Raw genomic sequence first — 21,605 nt, forward strand, 5'->3', positions numbered from 1 at the left:
TGCAGTCATCTGCGAACTTCATTAGCTAGAGGCCTTCTGTGTTAGGCTGTACTTCAGAGAAGTAGATTCCAAACAGGAGAGGTCCCAGGATGAAACCCTGTGGTACTCCACTTGTCACTGCCTTGAGGTCAGATTTGGAGTCTGCAACTTTTACAGTGTGGGTTCTGTCAGTGAGCCAGTTGACAACCCATCTTGTGATGTAGGGATTTATACCTAGTTTAGTGAGTTTAGCTATAATTCCAGAATGGGGGATGGTGTCGAAAGCCTTGGTGAGGTCAGGATAGGCTGTGTGGACCACCTTACCCTCATCCACGGCTTTGGTGACTGCCTTAACGAAGTCGACCAGGTTCAGGAGGCATGATCTGCCTTTCACAAACCCGAACTGGGTGGGATCCAGAGTTTGGAGGTTACCAATGTATTTGTTTATGAGTTCCATGATGATACGTTCCATGGCCTTGCAGACCAGGCTCATCAGGCTAATAGGTCGATAGTTCCTAGGATCAGTGGTGGCTCCCTCTTTGTGGAGTAGGATAACTGTTGCTGTGTGCCATTCAGTGGGAACAAAGCCTGATGCAAGGCTATTATTTAACATGGTGCTTAAGTGGGGAGCCATTTCATTCTGAAGTTCATGTAAAACGCAGCCTGGGATGTTGTCCAGTCCCATGGATGCTGTGTTTTTGGCTTTAGAGAGTGCAGCTTTTACCTGCGTAATTGTGATTACAGGGACTCTGCATTTTTCCTGTATAGATATGGGCCCTTTAGGGGGTGAGAGGGGGGTAAAGTTAGCACTGAACCAATCTGCCAGGATGTTGGCAATATCAGTTGGTTCTGTAATTTTCGTGCCTTTGTGCTGTAACTCAGAACAGATCTGGGTGTTGCCATATAGATTCTTGACATAGCTATAGAATGCTTTGTGGTTGTTTTTGGATTTAATGGCAAATTTGTTTTCGTAGCTAGCTTTGGAGGATCTTATAAGGGATCTCAGCTTCTTACTGAGGCTGACCAGGGAGCTACTCCACTTATAATCAGTTGTGGAAAAGATGACTATCATTCCACTGCAACCACTTCTGATCAGAAATGGCATATGACTGGCAAACCCTAACAGTACTGTGAAAACATAAACAGGAAAAATCTCATGCATCAGCAAATAAAACAGAATGCAGACTACTAAAAACATATATGTACTTGGGGATTCCACCCTTCAGACCTCCTGACGACCTGACATGGAGACCTTGCCCCCCACATAGTCACACATCTAAAAGTACAATTTAAAAAAAACAAAAACTCATCACTGTATTTTCAACTTTAGCATGATACCCTACACTGCTGTAATATATGCGTATATGTGTGTGTGTGTGTGTGTGTATATAGTGTACAGTACAATATGCTATATTATGTAGTAGGTATTTGTGGATATATATATATATATATATATATATATATATATATACATATATATACATATATATATATATATATATATATATATATATATATATATATATATATATATATATATACATATATATATATATGTATATATATATATATATATATATATTTATTTATATAGGTATATATACAGTAAACTTTAGATGCCTGATAGCTGTAGTTTCTGGTTACTTGAGAGTTACTATTAACAATAGGCCTAATAATGTAGTAAACTATTTGTTTGGTTCATCTTGTTCTCAGGTTGGGGAGAGAGTGTTTATTCCTGTCTTCCTTTTTAAAACTCTAAAAATGTAAGGTATGTTTCTACAGAAGAGGGAAACAGAAAGTGCAACACATGAAAATTGTACTGTATTTCTTTGATTTTTTTTTTGCCGGTTGCTTGAGTTCTGGTTAACTGAGAGTTTGATATATGTATGTGTGTGTGTGTGTGTGTTTGTATATATATATATATATATATATATATATGTGTGTGTGTGTGTGTGTGTGTGTGTGTGTGTGTCACCTGCATTTTGGCAAATGTATGTTTTGTCGACAAACGCAGGTGGTGGTCTGTAATGTCAGAGATACTGATAGCCAAATGATACAAATGTTGAAGGTATGTTTTGTCGAGATGGGGGGTGTTTGGTGGGGGTAAGTGTATTTTTCACCTAGTCTTAGGGTCTGAGGTAGGTGAAGGATAGGTGTTGAATGATTGCGAGTGTGTGCGTATTTTAGGATTAGGGGCAGGGTTAGGAAAGGGGAATAGATGGAGTGTTTTCGGTGGGTATGTGAGAGTGCATGTGTATGTGTGTGTCTGTGAGTGTGCATGTGTATGTGTGTGTGTGTGTCTTGTGTAGTGGCAGTATTACATTAATTTTTTTATTAAGGTAAGATGTAGGGTTAGGTTGTGGGAAGTGGCAGCATTAGAGTTAGCACCCATTACTAAGATTGTGCAGGGGCCCAAAAGTGCCCCTTCCTCCAACCCTAACCCTACACTTTACCTTTATAAAAAGGATTTTAGAACATTGACTCCATTATGCATAGTTAATATCAAAAACTGCAACAAGAGCATAAAGTTGTTACAGGGCGCATGGCCCAGACTGAGAATCTTCAGGGTTGGTCCAGGAGGACTGACAATAAACTAGAAGACCTGAAAATAAAAGCAGGCAAAACAATCCAATGTTTATAAGTGTTCTGAGAGAAAGAAATGTTTGACTGTGGTTTATCTGGTTTGTAATGAAACCCCTACTGCAGATCAGCTCCACCTTCTCATTATTTAAAGGGCTCACCAGATTACCAAGATTCAGAAACAACATTGTGCTTTCTCACCTTTTAACTAAGTTTCAAGCCTTTACATGTTGAGAAGGTGTGCTCTGCAAAGCATGGAAAGTGGAGTCAGCACTGAAAATAGAAGTAGCCCAGCTCCATTTTGTTTTTATTTTATTTGACATTTGTTTACTGGGGTGGTCTGACTGGGTCTACAGTACTCATTTTCAGCAGAGGCTCGGGGAGAAATGTTCCATATAAAGTGCAGTACAAATATAGTATAATACAATACAATACAAATGACATTAGAGATACTATACAGAAATAAGTTGAAAGAACAAACTATATTACAAGATGTTGCAGTATATTACTACATATCTAGACAATTTTATAGAGTTAAAACATTACAGGCAATGATAGTCACTCTCACCATACATGATGTAGACAGTGTCCAAAAAAACATAGCACGTAGGTAGTGCAATGTGTGGCATTGCCTATTATAGTACATGAAAAATACAATGTTAGTTTCATTTAGGAAAATAGCAGCCAGAAAGTTAATGATGCAAATGGATAGTGAGAGAGAGTTAAGAGGAATAGAAGAAATAAAGCCTGAGCAGTAGCTTAAGGCTATGATATACGAAATTCTGGCAAGTAACTGTGAGCCGATGAACTTCTAAAAATACACTGTTTTATTTTAATCGAAAGAAGAGCTTTTCGTTGGCACAAGTGTGTCATCTTCTTCAGATACAAACAAATTTTAAAAACATTATTTTAAAACACACACCGCTTAAATTAGCTTGTTCATATCATATGATCAGCATCAGCTGATACTAAAATTCTAATACCTGCACATATTGAAGTGGCACCTTGAATACAAAAAAATTGTTAGTTAAAATTATATCCAGTAAGAGTTCTACTAGTTTGATTTCTTGCGGGGGTGCATTCCTGGACTGCATTGTGAGGCTTACCCATTCAGTTCCATCCAAATGTGGAATTGATGTATATAAATCTTTGATATCTATAGTTAAAAAATTGTTGTTTTTGTCAAACCTGAAATTGTTAATGTTGCCCATTGTTGTTGATTGTTATTTATAAGTAACTAACATTACCTGTTAAAGACAACGAACTCAACTTGGTTCGTTAGTTTAATCTGTTTGTATGGTTCGTTGAACCTTGCAAAACATTGGATATATGTAAACTTGTTCTTTATATGTAATACCACTTTAAATATGTGCAGGTATTAGAAACTTAGTATCAGCTAATGCTGATCATATGATATGAACAAGCTAATTTAAGCGGTGTGTGTTTTAAAATAATGTTTTTAAAATTTGTTTGTATCTGAAGAAGTTGACACACTTGTGCCAACGAAAAGCGCTTCATTCGATTAGAATAAAACTGCATTTTTAGAAGTTCATCGGCTCACAGTGGTCAGAATTTCGTGGATCATTAGTTTGTTTTTTTGTCTTTGGTTTGTATTAAGGCTATGGTATAGAAACAGAGGAGGAGTCATAAGAGCCTTAGGATTTTGCAGTCTGTGAGGGACTGAAATGTGATAGAAGAGGACAGTGAGGTTAGTGTGGAAGAAGAGGAAGACCTGAGTATTAGGTAGACTGTATGCTGGAGCAGAGCCATGATTTTTTAAAGAGGCTTTGAAATGGGTTAGGCCTGGCATAGACTTGGTAGCTAGAGGTAGTGAATTCCAAAGTATAGAGACAGAGTATGAATACAGAGAGTGACCTGGTTTTCTTGTGTGTTTTGAGATAGTTAAGAGATTTTTGTCTTCTGATCGTAGGGATTGATTTGGTGTGTAAGGTGTGACTAGATTGGCTAGTGCAGGGCAAGCAGTAGGCTTGAAAATAAGGTTGCACAAGGATGTTGAAATGATCAATGACAGGGACGTGTTTTTGGGATGAAAGAGTACTAGTTTTGTCTTTGGATTAAGAAAGAGTTTAGCATTTCTTTGCCTGGATTCGACTGCAGTAAAGGACTGTTGAGTTTTTGAAAGTAGTTCTGATACTGATTGTGCAGTGCAGATTATGGTGGAATCATCAGTGTATTGAATGATGGTCCCAGGGTGAGAGGCAGTGTGAAGGTTGTTTGTGAAAATGTTGAATAGTAGGGTCCTAGGATGGAGCTTTGAGGGACTCCAGTAGGGCTGTGGAGAAAGGGTGAGAGTTCACTGGACCATTTCACTGCTTGTTTACAATTCTTGAGGTAGCTCTGAAATCATTTAACTGTGTTATGTGAGAAGCCTAAGTTAGAAAGTGTGTTCAAATGTAAGGGGTGAGACACTGTGTCAAATGCCTTGGAGAGATCAAGGAATACTGAGGCTGCATAGCATCCTGCATCTCTGGCCTTGTTCAAGGTGTCTGTAAAAGATAATAGGGCTGTATGTATGCTGTGACTGGATCGGAAGCCATGTTGGGTTTTGGATGAAAGATTGTTTTGCAACAGATATTGCATTACCTGCTGATGGATACCTCTCTGGAGAATTTTGGATATGGGTGACAGGATGGATATAGAGCGGAAATTGGATGGATCAAAAGAGTTGCCTCCTTTGTGGATGGGGGTGATGTGAGATTGTTTCCATATGGTAGGTACGTCTGATTCAGATAAAGACCTATTTATAAGGATACTGATTGGGTAGGCGACTGAGTTAGCAGCCAGTTTGAGGTAGTATGGGGGAGATTGTCAGCTGAGGTAGATCAGGGTTTTAGTATTTGTAGTAGTTTCTTAATGGTGTCAGTGGGTATGGGCTGAAATGAGAATGGGGTTTGGATGACATTTTGTTGAGTAAGGGGGTTAATATTGACAGGGTTAGAAGTAGTTGATGGTCTGGGGTTGGTGTCTGAATAGGTTGAAGTTTGGGGGGGGGTCCGGCATTAGGGGTGTTAGTAGGTCCAAAATTGATTTTATGAAGTGTTTGTTAAAGTTTTTGGCTATTTGTGATGGACAGGTATCAGGTGATAGGGTGTGCTCTCCATTTCTTCCAGGGTTAAGTAGAGAAGATATGGAGTGCCAGAATTTACTGGGGTTGATTTTATGCTGGAATTGAAGCTGGGAATAATATGACTTCTTATCTCTGGTGATTAGTTTTGTCACTTTGTTACGTAGTGTTTTGAAATTAACATGATTTTGTTCATTTTTGTTTTGTTTCCAGGTTGACCAGGCTAGGTCCCTTTGCTTCATCAGGTGTTTACATTCCTTAGAGAGCCATGGTGCTGAGTTCTTTTTGATTCTTTTCATACGAATGGGAGCTGGGGTATTAAGTATGTGAAGGAAGGGGTTATTAAAGTATAGTACAGCAGCATTAAGGGGTAACTGTTTAAGGGGTATCCAGTCTATTTCCTGTAGGAGATTGTTGAATTTATGCTGACAAAAATTAGTTGAGTTCCTAACTGATTTTATAGTGTGTACTCTTAGTTGTTGGGAGTATGTTCTAAGGGTATAAGCAGGTAGATGATCGCTTAGGGAGTCAGACAGTGTACCAGAAGAGGGGTAATTGGCAAAGTGGGATACTAGGATCCAGTCTATGGTGGCTTGGCAGCTAAGATCTTTGCTGTATCTTGTTGGGGCGGGTTAAGTGAGTTAGGGTTAGGGCACAGGTGAGGTGAGTGTGCGATAGTGACGGACCTTAGGGTTAGGGTCTGGGTTAAGCTGAGAAAAAACATACAGATTAAATTATTTGTGGGGAGCTGGAAGCTATGATTTGCCAATCTATATTTACATCTCCTAAGATTATTGTTTCAAGGTTTATTGTTTGGGATGTCCAGGATAAAATATCTTCCAACACTGGTATATTGTGGGTCTATATTAGATCATCGAAACGGCAGAATTTTGAATGATCTAATATCTAACCCAATATCGCAAACGCTGAAAACAGTGAAGCTGCACAAAACCGAATTCTTTCCTAGGGAAAGAATTCAGTTGGCCGTTGTTGTGGCTACGCTGTTTTCAGCGATGCGGTGGAAAGTTATGGGTTGGGTTAAGGTAAGTGTGCGATTGTGTGGACATTCAGGTTAGAGAGTGGGTCAGGTAAGTTTGCGATTGTGACAGAATTTGGGGTTAGGGGCGGGTTAAGTGAGTTAGGGTTAGGGCGTGGGTGAGGTGAGTGTGCGATAGTGAGAATTTGGGGTTAGGGGTGGGTTAAGTGAGTTAGGGTTAGGGCACAGGTGAGGTAGTGTGCGATAGTAAGAATTTGGGGTTAGGGGCGGGTTAAGTGAGTTAGGGTTAGGGCACAGGTAAGGTGAGTGTGCGATAGTGACAGACCTTAGGGTTAGGGTCTGGGTTAAGGTAAGTGGATAGATAGTAGTGTATGTGCTGTGTAATGTAGGGTCTGATGAAGCATTCTTTGAAATGGGCAAGCGCTTACTGGTTTGAAACGTTTCTTTGTTTTTACAAGTGTATTTTATTTTATTTTTGAGAAATAAAAGGTCAGCTTCTTATTGCTTGATGTGCCTCAGTGAGTTTCATCAATTGGTAGTGTAGGGTTAGATATAACTTTTAAATGTATGTGTGTGGATTGCTGCTTTTTAGTGTGCTTGTGGTGTGTGTGTGTTTCTCGGAACAGCAATTTTTTTCCCTACGAAAAAATACGCTGTTTTGAGGTTTCGATATTGTTATGGTTAGGGTTTTGCAGTTCGACATTAGAGCATTCAATAATGAGCTGTTTTGATGATCTGATATAGACCCGTATATTGTTACCTGGTGGGTTATATATTACTATTATGGAAATACTTTTTGATATGTTTCCATACCTGTCAACCACTTAGAACAAGAAATCTGTACAAAGCCATATGTCAAAATAGAACAAAGGCCCAAAAATAGGTACACTTTTTAAATATTGCTCTTGCAAACTTAGAAAGTTGATAGAATAACAGGTTTTGCATTAATATGAATTTTTTGAAGGGTAAAAAATCTGAAACTCAAATTTCTGTCATTATTTTCTAACTTCAGTCTTTAATAATTTGCCACTAATTTGCCAAAAAAACCCCACAATTTTATAAAAAAGGACCAAAAAACATAAGGCAAAAATCTGGACATTCTGCGAAAATCTGTACAGTTGAGAGGTATGTATGATGAGGTTCAAAAAAGAGATTAATTAGTACCTCAGCATTGGAAAAGATGGGTGTATTACTGGTGTAGGTGTGATGTTGAGCGTAAAGGGATGTAGAAGGGCTATCCCTCCCCCTTTTTTTAGATCAGTCTCTTCTGGTTATGACAAAGTTTGGAGGTATTATTTCCAAGTCTTTTACAGTGGGGTGTAGCCATGTTTCGGTAAGGGCTAGTATGTCAGGTTTATTTTGATCTAATTGATCTATCCAGGCATGCAGTGGGACTATTTTATTACATATACTTTTAAGGTTCAGAGTAAGTATGTATTTAAACATTGGGATTTTGTTCCTGACTACAGTGACTTTTAAAAATGAAGTACATTGGTTCTGGTGAATGAGGTGTCAAAATTAAAATTCAGCTTAAATTTCCTGAGCAGATTTGTGCTCAGGTTGAGGGACAATTTGGGATGATTGATGGTATTGATGAAACTGAAGGTTTAATATAGAGAATGTGTGAATAAAGCAGCCATCATGTCTACTGTACAAAATGTACTCTGCTGCAATACTGGTGAAACAAAATACTAGGATTGTTCTTTGCTCTGTTTGCCTTATAAGTTGCGAATAGAAAAAAAAAAAAAAAAAAAAAAAAAAGAGTAAAACATGCAAATGTGTTAAAACCAGCAATACTTCTTTTACCTATGAATGTCAGAAGCAGTCCATTCCAGCATGCTTTACTCACAGCAAACTGTAGACCCTGAACCAAAGTATCACTGTATGAGGTGTGTAATCTGTGGGAGGCTACATTTACAGTGCTTCAACCAACTGTTTTAGAGATGTAGAAAACTATGCAATCAGTCCATAAGTCAGTACTGCTGAAATGGTAGGGGATTTTAGAAGTTGTAGATGTAATCCACTTTGTGACATAATCTTTGCAGCTTTTTAACTCAATAACTCTGTTTCAGTCATGAATGATAGCTGGAACTGGATTCCTTCTTGTTTTTGCTTGAGAACTGACAAGACATTACAATTATTACTGATTTCTGTAAAATATTAACAGGCCTTCCTCTCCTGGTGGTAATGTCAATGCTGTTGTTTTCCAGCCTATCATGTTATCTTATTCATGCTGATCTGATATTGTGAACAAAGAAATAACCTTCTTCCAGGCCACAAATGGAGTCTGGAATTTGGTTTATACTTTTGGATAACATGTTTTAGTTCTGGTTAACATCTATCCATTGGTGATGTAGCTACTAAGTGGACTGCTCTAACCTCTGTGCTTCTATGTATCCGTGTTGGTTTGTCTTGCATACCTCCACACCTAAGTAACTATATATCTTGATATTTCATTAGATTATATCATATTTCATTAATAGTATAAAGAGACAAAAACTTAGGTCATGTGTTCTTTCAGTCAATTTGCTGTTCTACCTTTGCTCCATTTCTGGATTCCTTATGCCTTCTCTCTTCCTGTCTTATCTGCTTTTGAATGCCTTTGTGAATTTCCTTTCCACCACCCATTCTGGCAGTGTATTCCTTAGGTATGTAACACTCTTTGTAAGAATGTGCTTTCAGAGATCCAGGAAGTATTTAGTCCCAGCAATTTGCTGCCTTTGTTCCTTTGTTCTCTTAAGAAGACCCCTTAATATTTTTTCCAACATTGCCTTGATCACCACATTCTTCTGGTTTTAGCTGAGACGAGCTCTAGTTTCTATATTTTACGATTGCATTCCTTCCACTCCATCCCAGGAATCTTTCTTGTGGTTTTCGTTAGATTCCTTCCAGCCTTATTACCCTTATACTTGTATGAATTCTATCTCTAGAACCCCAAGTGCTATTCAGGGTGCTAGGCTGCTGTAGAGTGGAATAATTCTCTTTGTTTCACACTCTATCCACTTGAAGAAACACTGAAGCATTCTGTTTACTGTTGCCACTACCCACTAACTCAGTTCCTGGGAGTGCTGGGTAGGTATAATCATTCCCTAACTCAGCTTCTGGTGGTACAGTCCAGGCGTAATCATTCCCTAACTCAGCTCCTGGTGGTGCAGTCCAGATGAGATCATTCCCTCACTCAGCTCCTGGTGGTGCATTCATGATGTGATCATTCCCTAAGTCATCTTTTGGTGGTAGAGTCCAGGTGAGATCATTTCCTCAGTCAGTTGCTTCTGGTGCAGTGATGAAGTGATCATTCCCTAATCAGCTCTTGGTGGTGCAGTCCAGGTGACATAATTCCCTCACTCACTTCCTGGTGGTGCAGTCCTGGTGTGATCATTCACTAACTCAGCTCATGATGATACAGTCCAGTTGTGATAATTCTCTAACTCAACTTCTGGTGGTGCAGTCCAGGTGTGATGAATACCTCTAGATCATTGCCATTATCTTTTGCCATCATTTCCACATCCCCTGACTTATATTCCACCCCATTTTGTCTGTAAGTACTGTCCACTCTGTTTGCACTAAATATCAGCTGCTACAGTTTTGCCCATTTGATTACCTTTTGCGCATTCTTCCCTAGACTGTTCCTCACAAACATGTTTGTTGTATTTACGTTGTGTCATAAGCAAAGATGGTTACCTTGGTCTCTGTTGTTTTAGATATTTATGAAGTATAGCACACTGAAAAGTGTGGCTCCCAGGACAAGCCCCTCCTTTCTCATTACTGACATCTTTCTTCTCACAACAACCCAGCGTCCTACCCTTCAACCATGCAGGTATCTTGTTCACCAGTCTTGGTCCTTCCTCAAGCCCCTTCAGTTTTCCTATTTGGCTCTTACCAAAACAACTTCTGTTTCCTTATCTACTTTCTGTTCTCAACCAAGCCAGGGACCTTGCTGAAGTCCTTTATGACCTGATTCTTTCCCAACATGGTGACTGAAACCCACTCATAAAAATTGATCTGGATTGACTGACAGGTTCTTCTTGTCATATATCCATGTTAGTTGCTATCATGTCATTTGTTGTTCTATAAAAGTGCTATCAGACTTCCCATAAGGATTGTTTTAATGATGTTCTTCTTTCATTATCTATGAGTTACTTTATTTCATTCCTCAAGCACTTTTGTAGTTGTCCTCAACCTACTGAACATCTCCTAGTAGGAGGTTTGACAACACAGTGACCAGATGTTTGAGGACATTTGGAGGAAGGCTGTTTGCTCCTTGCATTTTCTATATTCTATTTCTCACTTTTTTCAGGTAGCTATCAGGGCTTTTATCTCATAGATTAACTGTTTGGGTGATGTTTGACCACACATCACTGGGGGCAATACAACACTTTGCCCATGAGGAGGTATACTTTTATGAACCCGTAATGGACCATTGATGAATGGGAAATGCTCTCACAAACTGTCTTGATGAGCCACACACATACCCCAGTGTAAGTTGCATATCTTCCATCCTTTCTTTTTCTGAAGTTATGGCATCATTGTGACAATGACTGCACCTGCCCTTCCCAGAATAAGAATATGAACCACATTGCAGCTGCAACAAAAAATAGAGCTCATAACAGAAATTGAATAATTTGGAGTGTAGTCAGCACTTTATCTGTCTATGTCTTTGTTTTTTATGCTTTTTCCTCCCTAAGAAAAGCAATTCTACCTCTTCCTTCTCTACCTTGTTTGTTGTCAACTGTTCAACCCATTGCACTCTGCATATCTACAAGCATGGCACCTCTGATAGCTTTTTTTTTTTTTTTTTTTTTATGAAGACCAAAGAAAACTTTTCACTCAGTAACACTTTTCCCAAGCTTTTGTGATATTCTTCACTTATTTGCTCACTGTGACCAATTCTATCCCTCACTTCCTCCATTTTACTGTGTACGCAAAAACATCCCTATTTCTCTTCTTGTTCCCTTTTGCAACCTTAATTTAATTTTGCACTTTTGCTATCCTCACCATTATTTGTGTCATCCTTTTTTGTTTCCATGTACTATGCCTTTTCCTTCTCCTCCCAAACATCACTTTTCCAACTACTGTACATATTTGTGATTATGAGATGTTGCTCCTAAATATGTTGGGATACTTCACTTCTATAGATATTTTTTACTAAAGAAAGTCCAAGGATAAAACAAGAGATGCTGAATAAGAGCGTGGATTATACAAAACATACTAAGCAAGAAACAAGAACTCCAAACTGCCACAGCTTCCAAGAATCAAGTTTTGATATACAAATGGTGAGCACTTTCACAGTGTAAGACACTGCTTCATCAGACCATTACAAAAAAACAAAGCCTACAAACAATATTTAAATAATATAGAACCCAATTAGATAAAGGATAAAAAGCACTGGATTCAAATTAAAAACACTCATTCACTTCTTATAACAAATCACATGACCTACATATCACCAATGAAATCACTTCTATATGCCAAGCCCCCATTTCACTGTCGTAGGAGGTGCGATTTTTAAAACAAATTTCAGTGATATCCTATTATTTAAACCTGGTTCAACAAAAACTCTAAGTGACAGTATCCATCTCTGTTCAGTAAAGTTTTATTTTTTAGATCACCCTCCCTATCATTTGCATGAACTATTTCTAACACAAAAAAACTTAAACATGTTGTGTCCCACAGTCCCTCACATGTTTGGCTAGAACATTTATATCTTTCACTTTTAAGACAGCATTATGATATTCTAATATTCTATCTTTAAAAGCCCGGTTAGTTTTGCCAATATAAAATGCATTGCAAACTCAAAATCCCACATAGTAAACTGTATTTTTGGTCTTGCAATTGGCAAAAAAAAAATCTAAAGCAATTTCAAACCCATTACCGTTATGTATGTAGGAAGTGCATGTTAAAATATGACTACATGCAGAACAAGAGTTACATTTAATTGTTCCCTTAGTTCTGAATACATATGTTTCCTTTTTCTGATTCCTATAACAAAGTTGTCATTTTAAAGCTAAATTATTCCTAAAACTGAATCTAGATTGTGTGTCATTAACTTTTCTGATTGCCCCAGGAGGAACACCAGTCCAAGGAACAGGGCCGGCCTTAGCCAAAATGGCCCTCTAGGCGAAGTAGTGCTCCGGTGCCCCTTAAGCCCCACCCACACCACACATGAAACACCCCTATTTGAGCCGCACCCACTGAGTCATTCCCCAAGAAAGCCACTCCAGTCATTTCCTTAAATTATTTAAATGCTTAGGAAGAAAAGGATACCTTGTAATGTAGTTAAACTGCAGCTACCTTTGCATATGTATTTTCTACTTGAAATACCAGAGCCAGATCATGGTTAAACCAAGCAGTAACTAGACATAGTTAATAAAAAGCAAATTACCTCTGTCGCAGACATTCATTCATAGATGAAAAAAAAATGTGTCATCTGATCCCACTATTTGGCCTTAACAGAGCCAATACACCTACTGTTGCATAAACTGGTGCTGTCTGGGTTAATTAACTTTTGCTGTTTCTGATCTTTCATTCTCTCTCTCTAAGCTGGTGTCTAAAGATTGGAAATGGGGGTTTTGCCTCAGGAGTTTTCTTCCATGAAGTTGATCCATTGCCAGGGAATGAGTTAGAGCTTGCCTATGTGGGTAACTTATGACCATCTGTGTGTTTATGTGTTCCCTCCTGCAAGCATTTTAAGCTTTCTGGGGATTAAGGAAGGTCTTAACACCACACATAAGACAAATGTTCATGTAGGCAGAGGAGACGATATGAAAATATAGTCACCTACTCTTACATTTCCTTATAAACCATCAAAAGTGAACTATTTGTCTCCTGGTCTCTGCTGAATAGTCATTATCAGTGCAGACCATACTATACCTGAGCTTACAGATAATGCTTGAGTGCCATAACAGAGACAGTATGTGTTCTTTCAGGTCAAATGTTTCCACTCTGGTCACTCTGTATGCCCACTTACATGGCATACAGTGATAAATCCCTGTCTATAACTCACACAAAAGGAGTCTGAGTGATAATACCACTGAGCCCAAAAAGATGACTCTGTGTACCCTGTCCAGTCTAAGTGCCAATCCTGTAAGACTAGGGCCATCAAACTAGATGCAGCTGTACAAATGAACTGTAGTCATTAGCTTCCTGTCTCTGGGGGTCCAAAAAAATACTTAAGCTTTTCCACCTGGCCTAGTCCTCACCATGAATTTATCTTTCATGTATCAGCTCAATCTTCCTTTCAGGGTTAGCACAATGGTCTTCCAGCTGTTTATTTTCCTGCTGGAGGTGCAGGATGGAGTCAAAATGCTCAGTTATTTCATGCATTACTTAATTTCTAGCTGCAGAACTGGTAATAAAATCATACAGCTTTCCATTCACTTTTTGAATCTCAGCCAAAATAAATCTTAAGAGATGCTTTTGGTGAGCCTTGTGACATTTTCCATCTCTCAATAATTAAGCCCTGCAGAAAATTTCCCTTGAGAAGCTATAAGGTCATTTCTGGAAGCAGGTCAGTTTTATTTTCATGGCTGTTTCTTGCAATTGTTTCTTTCCTGGTCGTGGAACTCAGAAAAACTCAAGTCACTCTCACTAGTCTTGCATTTTTAACTAATTTCCAAGTAATATTTTTGTTATGATTTTCCTGTTTAACATGAGCAAACACAGTCCCCTGCTACAACTTGACTGCGATACCAGAAGTACCCACAAAATATTACTTTTGATAACTGCAGAATGCTCTAGTTAACTCAGATTGCCATTTAATTCTCCCAAAAGTTAGTTTTTATTGTAAGAAATTGGTGATGTATTTATATTTATTATGCGCTGCCTACTATGAAGTAGGAATTTTTTCTGTAAATGTTATTGGTTGTCTTTTGCTTTTTCTTTCTTTCTGTAACTATTCCTTTTATAACACATACTCTGAATAAGTGAACCAAATCTCTTTTCATAGACAGCTGTGTTAACATCCTTCTTCAAGCAAGCATTTAAGGGCAGGTTCCAAAGTACTATTTTGAAGGTTACTGTAATGCTACAGCTGCTAATTTTTCAGCAACAATCCATCCGTCCAAACAGTCATCCATTTTCAGTAGCCATCGCACCTAGTTTGGCAGCATCCCAGGGGTGGGTTGTGAGGATCGATTCCAGAAACAAGAGATCTGTAGCACAGCTTTCAGTCTCCTATGTCCAAAATCAGGGGCAAATCCAGAAATAACCAGGGACAAATTTTCCAAGTCAAGGACACTTTTTTTTTTTATTTTGTTCTTTCTTTTTATTCCTCTTGTTTTCATATTAGTAGTATTAATTTGAATAAAAAATTGACTCAAAAAGAGAATGTGAATTAACACGTGTTTTCTGGAGCAAAAGGAGTATATTACTTCAATGACTGCTATTATTTATTAAGTGTAATTCATCACCTTTTCTTCCCGGATGACCAACTTTTGGAGGATTAGGAGGGGCAAACCAAACTTCTGAGCGAAAATCATAGAGGTATCTGAAAACTGGGAACACAAACGAGGCAAGGGTATAGCTAGGCATACTCAGTGTACTTTAATGAGTGCATCTTTTCTGAGCAACTGTCACATTTTTTACAGGTTAAACCGAACAGCACGTTTAGAATTATCTAAAGTAGTACCTCTTGTATAGAAATGTTCAAGCATGCTTACTTGATTTTAATGCACCTCTGAAAATGCCCTTTATATGGTTACAAGTGGCAACAGTTGAAAACAGAGTTTCAAATTCAAAAGTGTATAATGGCAACATATTGAGGAATGAGAACAATTTAAGTGGCAGGTAGATGCTTGGGGTAGCTGTATGAGGTTGGAGTACAAACTATAAATGCCTGCTGGCTACACCCTTGATGGGAGGTGCGATCTGTAACATGTTTTCCTGCTGGATGGGATCAGCACTCCAAGAAGATGTGGAATACTATCTCTGTTCTCACAATGTAGAATAAATGATCAAAAGAAGAAGAACACTTAACTAATTACTTCATCAAAAAACTCACTGCATGGCTAACAACTGTTTCCTCATACTTAAGAAAAATGCTTTATTATTGAGTTCATAAGAATGAATATTATTTACCATGGATATTTGTTAAAAATATGCAAGCACCATGGGATCAAATCAAGTTCTGTGAGGCAGTTATGATAATTGCTCTAGACCCGTGTACTGTTCTTTGTGTTGAATACATCCAATACTGCCATCATGGACTGGTGTTGAATATTTTCCCTTGTCTTTGTGGGGTCCTATTACTCGGTGTTTCTTTCACCAAAATATGCCAGGTGACCACCTACAGTAACTTGAGGACTGTTGCCTTCCGAGGAAATTCCATGTGATTTACATAATTAAATAATATAGATAACTCCTTGTCGCTGAGCTCATTTGAAAGCCCTCTTTCCATCGTTTTATAAACAGTTGACTGCTCTAAATGAAATGCAGTTAGAACCCTATTAGCAGCTTATCCATTTGACTTGGAATCAAATAGCGTCTCATTCTTTGATGTACAATCAGTACATTAAACAAGTTCTAGTAAGCTAGTTAGCTAACATTTGTGAGTAAGTTTTATTGGCAGACTCTCTCTGGGTTTCAGTTCAGAAGCACTTAATAGCATTTTATCTGTAAACTAGAAACATACATTATTAAATACTTTCTCGTCGCAAGCACCATTTCTAGTATAGTGATACCACTGACCTACTTCTACTCGTATTTGCATCAGTATAATATTTGAAAGTTGTGGATGTGTATTTATTTATTGTACCGTTCTTGATTAAATGGATACAGTAAGTGTTTCTTGGCCATTTTCTACAACATAGACGTTCTAGTAATCTTATCTCATTAGTAAGGGTTAATATTTAAGACACACACACACGCACACACGCACGCACACACACACACACACACACACACACACACACACACACACACACACACACACACACACACAAAACAAAACTGTGTCTTTAATGAGAACAGATCTGTTTAAGGGTCTCTTCTAAACATGACTTCCTAACTTCGGGGCAACAATTAAAAGTGAAATATTGACACTTTTTTTTTTTTGCATGATGCACTGTAATAATGCAAGCATTGGCTCCTACTACATAGGCACGCTAAAAAGAAATATTAAATATTTTGATTTCTATTACAAAAGAGTAATTCTGGCTGATTTTGCTGGTCCGGCTCAACCTGCGTGTGCAGTCTGGTCCTTGTACTCGTGCACAGCAGGGGACAAATTGCATTATGTTGTCTCTGAACTATGTAATGGACTTGAAGAATAATCTGACGTGAGGAGCTGCAATCAAACAGTGCAACCTTCTTTGTATGGAAAATGTGCAGAGTAGACAAGCCTTCCAATAAGCAACATTTGAAGAGAAAAGAAAGTAGCTGAACTGACACCATGCGCTCTCAGTGTGATGTTCTCAAAGCATTAATCGGCAGATTGTGTTTTACACCAAATAAGGAAGGCTACCTATATCATCAAGTTGACTTTTGGCGTAGTTTGGCAGATGTCTGTAGCATTACAAAGACATAGGAAAGGTGTCTCACCTGTTTCAGGTACTCCTGCTGCTTTTCATTCAGGTCCCCCACACGGCCACTCATTTCGCAGTGTCGTTGTACGTGCGTATGACGCGCATGTAGTTCTCCTTAAAGGTAGTGGAACAACGGTTATTTATTTATTTATTTTTTTTGTAGATGTTGAAGCCTCCTGGACAAGCTGCAGGTGTAAAAGTGGGAGGGCACTCGCCCCCTCCCCCTCATCCAGAACCCTATGGTTTATTTATTCATTTTAATTAATGTACTTTTCTTATTATGCGTTTGCATAATAAGAAAAGTAAATTCATTAAAATAAATAAATAAATGAACACAAACTGCGCCCTTTACTAGGCCGGCCTGCATGGCGCCCTAGGTGGTTGCCTAGTTCGCCTATGCCTAAGGCCGGCCATGCCAAGGAATCCAAGAGGTAATGTGTACACCCACTAAGGTAAAGAACTAGGTAGATGGAGGGAGGGAGCAAATACTGCAGCAGTGAAGGCAAAGACATCTATTGTTATGGTAAGATTTTACACAACACCATGTCCTTACATTCACTGCTGCAGTATTCTTAATGATATGGGAGCGTGCCAAAGCTCAACAGGAAACTAGGGAGGAGGAAAGGGCAGAATCCCCTAAAAACCATGAAGAACTGAACTAGCAAACCCAGCCCTAGCTCTGGAGATACCATCCGGCTTGTATTGCTTGGTAAAGGTAGGCACAGAAGTCCAAGTTGCCGTAGTATCTAACCCTTTGAAAAAAACACCAGAAGAAGCCACAGCTCTAGTAGAATGAGCTTTAATTGAAAAAGGAATGTTCTTGCCATGAAGAGTGTAACAAAAGGAAATAGCCTTAGAAATCCAAGAAGAAATTGTCTGCTTGAATACAGCAAGTCCCAAAGATCTAGGATGAAAAGAAACAAATGACTGATCAGATTTTCTGATAGCCTTGGTCATTCAAATAAACTGTAATTTGCCTATGCATGTGCAACATATGCAGCACCCTCTCACTGTCAGTTTGTGGAGAGGGGAAAACAGTAGGCAGATTAATAGACTGATTAAGAGATAGCTCATTAATCACCTTTGGCATAAAAGAAGGGTTAGTGTGCAAGGACACATTGTCCTCATGAAAAATCAAAAAAGGATGACAAGCCATATGGGTCTGCAACTTAGACAACCAACTGGCAGAAGTAAGTGCTAACAAAAGAACAGTCTGCCAGGAACAATGTTGCAAGTAAGCTGAAGCAGCAGGCTCAAAGAGAGCCAGAGACAATTTCTCCAAAACAAAAGTAAGATCCCAGGGAGGAGGAGCAGGCTTCCTGGGAGGTCTAATATTAAGGATGTCTTTAAGAAATAGTTTCAAGTCAAATCTACAAGCTAAAGGAGGAAAAAAAGGCAGACAAGCAGAGATGACTGATAGGTGGGTCTTAATAGAAGAATAGGCCAAACCAGCATTGAGCAATTCACACAAATAAGAGAGAACCAAAGGAGCATCCACAGTATGTAGGTCCAGGTTATGAGAGGGACACCAAAAAGAAAACCTGTTCCATTTGGATAAGTAGACATTCCTAGTATAGATTTACTGGCCTCCTGCAGGACTAGCAGCACATTCTCAGAACAAAAGGTGTCTATGAGGAATCAAAATCCTATCACCCACAGTGTCAGTTGAAGGGTGGACAGGTGGGGATGGATAAGAGAGCCCTTGTCTTGAGTGATTAGATCCACCCTGTGAGGTAGGTAACTTGTGATGATTGCCAATGGCTAGATGCAGAAGTATAGGGAATTAGTCCTGTCATGGCCAAAAGGGAGTCACTAACAAGATTTTGGGAGCATCCTGTTGAATCCTGAACAGGGCTTTTGGAATGAGAGGAAGGGGAGGGAATGGATAAAGAAACAACCCTTCCAAGAGAATGAGGGCATCCACCTTCCATACCAGAGGCCCGGGATTCTGGCAGAAAACAGAGGAAGTTGTCTATTCAGAGGGAGGCAAAAAGATCCACTTGAGGAGTACCCCACTGGTGGATAATGTCCAGAAACTCATCCCTGTGAAGCATCCATTTGTGGGACTGAGTAAAGGACCTGTTCAGAGTGTCTACCACAATGTTCTGACCGGAAGAGATATAAACTGCCTGAAGATTCACTTGACAGCAAGAGCCCATATCAGAAGTGCCAGCTTGAAAGAAGATAAGATCTCGTTCCTCCCAGTTTATTGATATAGCACATCACTGTGATATAGTCTGTAAATACCTTAAGAGGTCCTGGAGAAAAGAGAGACTGAAAATCCTGAAGCATCAGCAGAACAGCTCTCATCTTTTTGACACTGATGTGCTCTTTCTGTTAAAGAGGTGACCATATCCCCTGTACCTTTAGGGAGCCAAAAGTTGCCTCCCATCCCATGTCGAGGCATCTGTGAACAATTCCTGAGAGGGAAGATGGGGATGAAAAGGGATCCCTGGATTCAGACACAACTGCTGAATTCACCAGAGAAGTTCCTGTCTGAGGCAAGGAAGAAGAGGGACTACAAATTCTAGAGGATGAGCATGTTGAAGCCACACTGACTTCAAAAACCACTGAAACTTTCTCATATGAAGTTTGGCCAGAGGGAGCATCAGAATGGTGGATGCCATGAAACCCTGAACTCTCAGAAACTCCCTGGCAGTAATGGAAGCCAGAGGGAGAACACTGTGAAAGAAAGAAATGAGAGTTAAGGCCTTTGGAGGGGACAGGGATGCAAGCATTGGTACCATCTGAATCGTGCAACTCAGAAAATCATGATCCTGAGAAGGAGTCAGAGAAGACTTTTTGAAATTTATAGTGAACCCTAGGCTCTGAAGAAGGGATACTACAAAATTACGATTTGCAAAATCAACAGGTCATCCAGTAAGGAAATATTTGGATTCATTCAAGTCTGCAAAAGGTATCACATGAGAAAGGCATTTGGAGAACACCCTTGGGGCAGTAGAAAGGGCAAAGCAGAGAACTGAAAATGCCAGGAAGCAACAGAGAAATGCAAAAACTTCCTGAAAAGAGGACGGATCAGAATATGGAGATAAGCAAGCTTGAGATCCAAAGATACCATATAGGCCTGAGGGAGAAAGAGAGGAAACAAAATCTGAAGGGACAGCATTTGAAAGGAAGGTACCTTTAGAAAAGTGTTTAGATGAGAGAGGTCTAGAATAGGTCTCCACGTTCCCTCTTTTTTGGGCAATAGAAACAGTTGGGAATGAAACCCTTTCTCCCTTTGGGACACAGGCACCTCTTGAATATTACCCCGAGACAAGGGATCTTGAAAAACCTCAGGTAAATGGAGGATGGGATTTCCACACCAAGAAGTACCCTTGATGAATGATTGACAGAACCCACGAATCCTGAGTGATCTGAAGCCAAACAGAATAGAAAAATGAATGTGGCTGGAAAGGGATGGCTAGTCACACAGTGCCTGGTTTGTCCAGAAAGGAGTAGCCTTAGCAGGAGTCATCCGTTTGTGTGTATATATATATATATATCTATATATATATATATATATATATATATATATACACAGACACACACACACACACACACACACACACACGCAGACTAGCATAATGTAGTGGTTATCACCAGAATAATGTTTATAGCAGTGTTATAAATAGCTTATTGCAAATAAATAATGGTAGCAATGTTATATAGGCCTTATTGCAAACAGAGTCATGATGCTTTAAATGGTTCTTTTATTACAGAAAATACCTGGCAGTATTACTGACAGGAGGTCAGTTTACTGAATTAAATGTAAAAAGAGGGCTAAAGTAAGTACAACATCAGAGTTTGTGTCCTTTTGTGAAAAGGGACTTAATGTCCTGAGCAGCAGCTCTGGGAGAGAGAATCAACAGCAGTGAAGGAAGACATGCAAGAAGAAAATGGTGGTTGTTCCTGGCAGAGCAAACTAGATTGAACTACTATCAGAAATGTTTTTTCCAGCAGTATAAGACTTGAGTAAAATGTACTTACTGTGCATTTAGTTAAACTGCAATACTTTATTTTGCTTGGAAGAAACTTCCCCATATTGATTGTACTGTGTTTACAAAAGAGTGGTGGAGCCAGCTGCTTTAACCTTCCTCAGTGGTGGACAGTAGTGGGTGACGCAAGTTTTTAATGCCAGTATCCTAAGATGACACACATCACTGTCAGTGCAATTTTCTCCAAAATGAGTGAGGAAGGGAGTCTTGTGGAATGCTGGGAATTTTTTGAGTACATCAGTGTGTGGATCTGTGTCAAGATGACCACTGTAGGGCAGTTACTACAGACCACTGTGGCTACAGCCAAAGGGATGGTTGTGATAGCTAAGGCAATGGCTACCCAGTAGAACAGTTTACTGAGGAGGAGGAGAACTTATCTTACTACCTTTTAGTTCATAGGTTAGAACTAGGCTAACTGCCCTTGTGAGCCATTTCAAGCCTAGCCA

At 39.1% G+C, this 21,605-nt stretch overlaps 1 protein-coding gene across 1 annotated transcript in view; it reads left to right on the forward strand.

Moving 5' to 3' along the window:
• MGAT5B (alpha-1,6-mannosylglycoprotein 6-beta-N-acetylglucosaminyltransferase B) overlaps positions 1–21,605 on the forward strand; it is a 3,749,208-nt gene that overhangs the window by 3,465,731 nt on the left and 261,872 nt on the right. The gene's annotated exons all lie outside the window — the stretch shown is intronic.

Source organism: Protopterus annectens, chromosome 12.part0 (genome assembly GCF_019279795.1).
Source record: "Protopterus annectens isolate FY-2018-M chromosome 12.part0, PAN1.0, whole genome shotgun sequence".
Lineage (NCBI taxonomy): Eukaryota > Metazoa > Chordata > Ceratodontiformes > Protopteridae > Protopterus > Protopterus annectens.